This window comes from Ochlerotatus camptorhynchus, unplaced genomic scaffold (genome assembly GCF_037179485.1).
Source record: "Ochlerotatus camptorhynchus isolate MF236.1 unplaced genomic scaffold, CSIRO-AGI_Acam_v1.1 ptg000232l, whole genome shotgun sequence".
In the NCBI taxonomy this organism is placed as follows: Eukaryota; Metazoa; Arthropoda; class Insecta; order Diptera; family Culicidae; genus Ochlerotatus; species Ochlerotatus camptorhynchus.
The window spans coordinates 9,305,067-9,312,525 of NW_027040722.1; positions in this window are offsets into that span (position 1 = coordinate 9,305,067).

Below are 7,459 nucleotides of genomic sequence, written 5' to 3' on the forward strand. Positions count from 1 at the left end.
GTTTACGTGATTGAATGCTTACATCACAATTAAAATTCAGATTTTTTGCTGTGCACGGCTCTTCATGGGGTTCTAGAAAACTTTATAGAATCTGTGCTCTATTTACTTCCGAATTCTTTCCACAGAAACTCACAGAACCCCCAAAAAAAAAATGAGGGCGATCCTCAGGACCAATGCACATCGCAAGACAATTCTCGTGTCACTTTTCAAATAGACCAATTTAACATATCCACCATTTTGAGAAAATCGAAGTTAAAGTTCAACATATTATTATTTTAACTGTTTAGAAACTATACATTTTGCACTACTATTTTTAATGTAGTTAGCGAATAATAACGTTGAAAATTCAGTATAAACGGTAAAATCACAATTTTGAATTTCATGCTACAATATAGACAAAACCACATAGGACGTTTTGACTAGTCGGACATGTTAAATTGGACGATTTTTCTCAATGACATAACTTTAACCTAACTTTAGATTGGCCCTGCCTTTAGAAAATGAGCACCAATCATGTTAGGCAGTCCGAATGACCGAAGTAACAATCATGTTCCCCTTTATTTCAAACTGTACATTGGACAATTTTTGACCTATGATTATCTTAAATAAATGAAAGTAAATTTGGATGGGTATTTTTGCATCATATACAATGATAGAAGAGCAATAGTTTGTATCGCTTAACTCGATTTTTTTTACATTTGATAGTTAGGACCGTTTGAAAAGTGACGCAAGAATTAATTGAGGCACACCGCCTCATTTCATGTTAAAGTCTGACTAAAATTAAATTGATAGGCACAAAAAGACCTGTAATTCGAGAACGAAATCTCGAACCTTCCTCTTGATGGAGCCCATCAACGCCTGCACAGTGGAAACGAACACGGTATCAGCGCTTTCCTCAATTTAACCCGCACTTTCTGGATGTCCTTGATTGCCCCGCCGCTTCGTCGAGGTCGCTGCTTTGAAATTGCCCAGTATTTTTCGATTGGTCCAAATTCCGGGCAATTCGGAGGATTCATTAGCTTGGGGACACAATCGATCTTGTTGGCAGCATACCACTCCAGAAACACCTTGGAGTAGTGGCAGCTGGCCAAATTGGGCCAAAAGATGACTTAGACCCTATGCTTGCGGATGGACGGCAATACACACTTTTTCAGGCATTCTTCGATGTAAACTTAGGATGTCATCGTCGAGGTTGTGACGAATGGGCTCGTTCTCAGGCCACAACTGCAAATCGCTTGCCAATTCATGGCCTTCTTCGCGAACTTGTCGGCAAACACCAAACTTGAATCTTCCCGGCACATCCCCACGTCTTGTCGCAATGTAAAACTTTTGACCGGGAAGCTGCTTAAAATCGAGTTTGACGAGTATGTATCGATCAAAGGGCAGCCCTTGTGATTCGTCAAAAAACGGTCGTACAAAAGCCTTGCACACTTTTTGACCACGGAATTCTGCTTCATGTGCCGGTTCGGATGTTTACTGGCTTTGTACGACTTGTATCCTTCCCTGGCAAGGATGTTCCGCACCATTTGAAAGTTGGCAACCCAACAAACATTGGAAGCGTAATAAGAGCTTATTCAGGCAAAACTATGTTTCTTCAGCTAAAAAATAGCCTATTCAGCCCTTAATCAGCACAAATTGTTTGTTGGGAATGTACCTTCTGGCCACATCTCGGATCGAACGACTGGGGTTTGCTTTAACTCACCTCAACACCTTGCTGCGCAACTGACGATCCCTGGTTCCAGTTTTTTCGTAGGTCCGCTGATTCCTTTCCACACTCAGGGTTTCCTGGCAGGTTTTGAACACTCGACAAACTGTTGTTTTCGGCAACTTAAGCACTTTGCACAGCTTGGAACGGGACCACTCTCCATTTGACGTTATTTCTGAACGCGATCCAGTTGTTAACTATAGGAGAGTTAAAAAACCACTGTCAAAGATTTTCAACCCCCAACACTAGAGGCGTGCTAGTGGTGCGCGAGGGGCGTACCAATTTACTCTAACGCACACAAGCGAGGAGCAGCAAACAGTAATTTTATCCCCTGGGTGGATCGGAGAAACCATTCTTCATGAAAGTTCAGAGTTCGTCAGCTGGTAATAGCTTCCTTTTCGCCTACCTCACGTTTGGCATTGAAAATTGTTTACGGTTCACGGAACTATGGAACTGTTCGTTCACGGATTTTTATTAAATTTTAGGAAACCTTATCGAAATTTTGATTTATTAAAAGAAGTTTAGGTAATTTCCAAAAAAGAACACGGAAGCTATGAGAAGTGCAAGGAACATCTAGAAAGTCACGGATCTTCATGGATTCAGAGAGAACGTTCTGGACGTTTTGAAATTTCCGGGAAGTTAGCCGAACCTTGAACCAAACTTATGAGTGGTACGCTTAACTTCTGTAACGTAGGGTAAATGGCTCTTATGTTGGCCTATGGATCTAAGATTGGGACCATCGCTAAAAATATTCCCCTTATCAATTTTATCTAGATGAATGTGTCATTGGGACGGAACTTATGGGTATTTTTGGTCGCAATTGAAAATTTAGTCGATTGCTGAATTTATGTATGGGCTCAAATTAGGGGTATTTAGGCCGATATTACATCCATTGCCCCTACGCGGATTTTTTGACATGATCCCAGAAAGATTTCTACTGGAATTCCAGGAGAAATTCGGACGATTATTGATGAGTAGCTTGTACCGTAGCAACATGGTACCGGCTTTTACTTTCTATGTCGAAAGTGACTTAGGTGTTCATTTTCTCCGAATTTACTGCTTCTCTTCTTGCATGTAAGAACTTTGCGCACTGAAATCTAGCACTTTATCCTTCTTGGATGCCAGCTTGTGGATCGTAAAAAAAAACAGCCAGCAAAACAAAGATTCTGGAGCTACAATAGAAAAGGGTCCATCAGTATTTAGTAGTTAGAAGATTCTGAGAGGTAAGCACATATCATCGGTAAGAGACGGGTGCATTGCCAATTATACAACGGTGGACCTATGGTCTACGGATGTATTTGGCTAATGACATTTGAGTTTCGAATCCGTTTCCCTCTCTAGTCTTTTTGGGCAAGCGTTCTCCAATACACACCAATCGTCTATTACCGACGTTATATGCTTGTACCGCAACCACTCAGTATCGGTCGATGTGAACAAACACAGCTCGTATCAACATGTTGCACACATTAAAGAAAATTTTAGAACTTGTTGTTAAAGGCCAGCTGTAGTAATAGTTTGTTGATACCAGAACAATCGGGATATCGGGAAGGTCATTCTTGTGAAACCGCGTTGAATTTGGTATTAGCAAAGTGGAAAAATGACGATAATAAGATGCGATCGTTGCTGTTTTTTTTTTTGATCTTAAACGCGCTTTAGAAACAATTTCTAGGCCCTTATTGTTGAGATCAATCAAGCGCTTTGGAATTACGAGTACTGCATATAAATGGTTTGAGAGCTATTTGTCTGACAGAACTCAACGGACTGTTTTTAATGATTCTGTTTCCAGTCCCGTGGGGAATAACCTTGGAGTGCCCCAGGGAAGTGTATTAGGGCCCCTGTTATTTATTATGTATATTAATGACTTGCGACGTGTTTTACGATTTTGCGACAATAATCTTTTTGCAGATGATACTGTGTTATTCATTGCAGCTAAGGATTTAGATGATGCCGTTTTACACTTGAATGAAGATTTGCGTTCTCTAAGTAGATGGTTGAAGTATAAGCAGTTTGAATTGAATACAAGTAAAACTAAATTTATGGTAATCTCGCGGAATCGAGTAAATGAGAACGTCTCTGTTGTAATTGATGATGAGGCTATTGATCGCGTTCGGGAGATTAAATATCTTGGTGTGAATATTGATGACACACTTAAGTGCAACTCTCACATTTACAATGTCATCAAGAAAATTGCCAAGAAGTATGGAATTCTATGTCGACTGAAAAACGATTTAACTATTGCCAGTAAAAAACAGCTATACAAATCAATCATCTCTCCTCATCTAGACTTTTGCCCTTCCATTTTATTTCTGGCCAATGCAACACAAATATCGAGATTACAGCGCTTGTTGAATAAAATAATGCGTTTGGTTATGAGATGTAATAGATTCACTTCCTCAACTTTGATGCTAGACGCCTTACAATGGTTGTCGGTGAAGCAAAGAATTGCATATTTGACTATGGTGTTCATTTTTAAAGTAGTTAACGGTTTGCTGCCTCGATATTTGTGTGATCGAATTGAAAGAGGAAGTGACTTTCATAGATATAATACTAGAAACGCGGTTGAAATAAGAACACCACATTTCTTGACTTGTGCTTCACAAAATTCATTATATTATAAAGGAATAAATGTTTTCAATTCGATGCCTAGACATATCAAACGTTTAGCAACACTTACAGAATTTAAAAGACACTGCATTTCAAACGTTAAAATTGTCTTTTGAGCAGTTATCCAGTGATTTTTTTTTATGAATTTACAAATTATGTATCTTGACGAAGTTATCTCTAACGGATTATGTTATATGGATAGCTGTCAAAACGACTTCTTTAATAATTATTGTAGCACTGCAAAAACTATTTCTGTTCGCCACGATGGTGATAATGGATTTTTAATATTTGATTTAATAGTAGATTAATTAAAAAAAAGTAGTCTACAAAGGTTTGAGCCTCGCGCGCGTATTACGGATAAAGAGGACTGAATTTAAAATTTTATAAAAAAAAATGCAATTTTGAAGCTTATTTGGAAGATACTAGAGTTAGTAGTAAGTTGTCTGGCAAATTTTGGGGGTTGGTGAGCATTCCTGGCATTGCTGAAAATTATGATAGCATCAGATTGCGGGGTTGCTTGTGTAATAGGATGCTTTGTTGATTGTTCATTAACTCTTGATTGATTGTAATACTTATGAATATTTTAGGTGGACAACAAGGCAAGCTAAGAGTTGGACGCCTGAGCTTTTCCACATTTATATCGCTGTGAAGCAATTGTAAACTCTAGAGGGAGTTTATATCTGTAACTGAAACCAGTTCGATGTTGTTTGCAAACCTGGTTAAATTGTCATATTTAATTATCTTAAAGATAAACCGTCCAGCTCAAACCTTTGTAGGGGTAAGAGTTGGTACCATCATCATCATCATCATCATCATCATCATCATGTGTTCTACATCACACATGTTGGATAAGGGATGTCCAATGCAGTATGAATAGAGCAATGAGTTGCTGGTCCCACCTCCGACCACTGGGCCGTAGTGATGATGGTAGTTTTCACATAGTGTTTTTTTTCCAATTGAAAAAATAATTATGTTTATCTGAATATCACATAACATAATATATTCTATATGTGTTATCATATAGAATTAATGGGACACATAAGATTCATGTGATTTAATGGTGCAATTTTAAACTATGGGATCACATTAAAGTTATGTGAATATCACATGCATATTTTCCACTGGTCATGTGATTTATTTTTTCAGTGAGTTTAATCCTCTCTTGGTTCTTACCGAATCGAGGATTGAGATTTTATCCAAATTTTCGAAAATCTGGATGAAATCGCATATGACCCTAGATGGAACTTACCGCCTTTGATGTCAGTTAATAAAATAAATAAGTTGCTTAAGGTGCATTTTCGAAACTTTAAACTCAGTTAAAGCACTAAATAAATTCAGATTGCAAAAAGTTGTTGCCATTTTATTTAAAAGGCAGGAGAAATGCAATCGACTTGTTAATGCAATCTTAAATGATGGGTTTGGAATTTTGAAAACGCAGCAAAGTAAATGTCATCTGAAAGCAAGCTCCTTCTGCATTAGTTTGTTTTTGTTTTGCTCCTGATGTCTCAACTTCAGAGAATGCTTCAGTTCCTATTAAAGAGTTAGATCGAAGAAGTCATATCAAGAACATTGGCAACATTGCCATAATCGAAGGGACAGATACAGTAGCACCAACCGGTGGTAACTAACGGTTTTTAAATTGGCTCACTACTTGACCAGACTATTGGTTCCAAGCAAATCGATTAATGTACCCCATTCTAGTACTACACAATGTTTGTTTTGAATCGCTATGAAAGTTTGACAGATAAAATGAGGGTTAAGTGGATTTTCCTATGTTTCGAGGGGTGCATCGATTAACTTGGGACCGAAGATAGTTCCAGAGCAGAGCCAAAAAGTTGAGCACGTTTCTTCGGGACCTACTAGTCTTAGAGTTACCTCTATGGTAGCACTGCACTTAAGCGAAGCCGGAAGTAACGCATAGAAAAATGCCCAAACGCACAACCCTTATATATAAGGTTGGATTATATGCTATCAAATTCAATCGGAGCATTTAGCTTTGAGCAGATTATGCTTGTCTTATAGCAGTCGATTTAGAAAACGGGAGAGTTGCCAGTCACCTTGATATGCTTTCTTCGGTTAGATCCAATATGTGCAATGGTATTTGCTAGAAATTAAATTTATATTTTTAGCAGCAGTTATGTAATGTTATGTAATCCAATGTTTGGCCGTATAAGCTAATATGCAGCTAACATTTTTAGCTGGGAATGTACAGTTTTTTTTTCCTTGAATTGTTTTCCGTCGATCTTGTTTTCCGTGCTGAGCACCAATGCTACCGACGCCAGGGAGGCAGCTCCCACACCTGGACCCAACGGCTTTAATTCCCTTCCGAAGGAAGGTGTGATCAGAGATGTTATGCCTCAGAACATCCCGGTGGCGCCGACTGGAATTGAACCCAGGCCTGCTGGGGCGAGAGATTATCACGCTTACTACTACATCACCGGTGTCGCTGAGAATGTACAGTTGATGAGTCTACTTTACGTCAACTTTTGTGTTATGGAGTGTTGACTGTCATTGTATAGAAGATCTGTCAAATGTTCGACTTTCATTTAATCAAATCAGTCCGGTTTCAGCCAACATTTGACAGATCTCATATACATGGCTAGACCTAAAAGTTAATGCTTCTTGAACGAAGCTATGCATCGTAAGTTTTTTCTTATCCACTGTAATGTAAGTATATTGAATGTAATACACCTCCGACTTGGTAGTTAACGTGCATGCAAACAGAAAAAAAAGTGGGATAGTAACTGTCTAGATGTTCAATTCAAGCACAGTTCTGGATCAACAATAGAAAAGATGGGCCCATCAGCATTTGAAAACAGACCGTTCCAAAGCCCTTCACTCACGAAGCGAAGGCCACCCACGCAAACCAACACCATCATCGGATAGAGGAAACTTCTACCCACACGATGATGGTGTTGGTTTATGTGGGCGGCCTTCGATTTATGAGGAATGGGCTTTGGAATGGTTTGTTTACAAATGCTGATCGGCCCTTTTCTATTGTTGATCCAGAATTTTCACAACGTAAACTATACGATATGAGGCAACCTTTACTCAACCTCTATACAAGGAAATCTGGCGAACTTAGTCAGCTACTTATGGCTGTTGGGACGGTTGTAATAAGCTCTTATTGCATATATTTACGCTTCTATA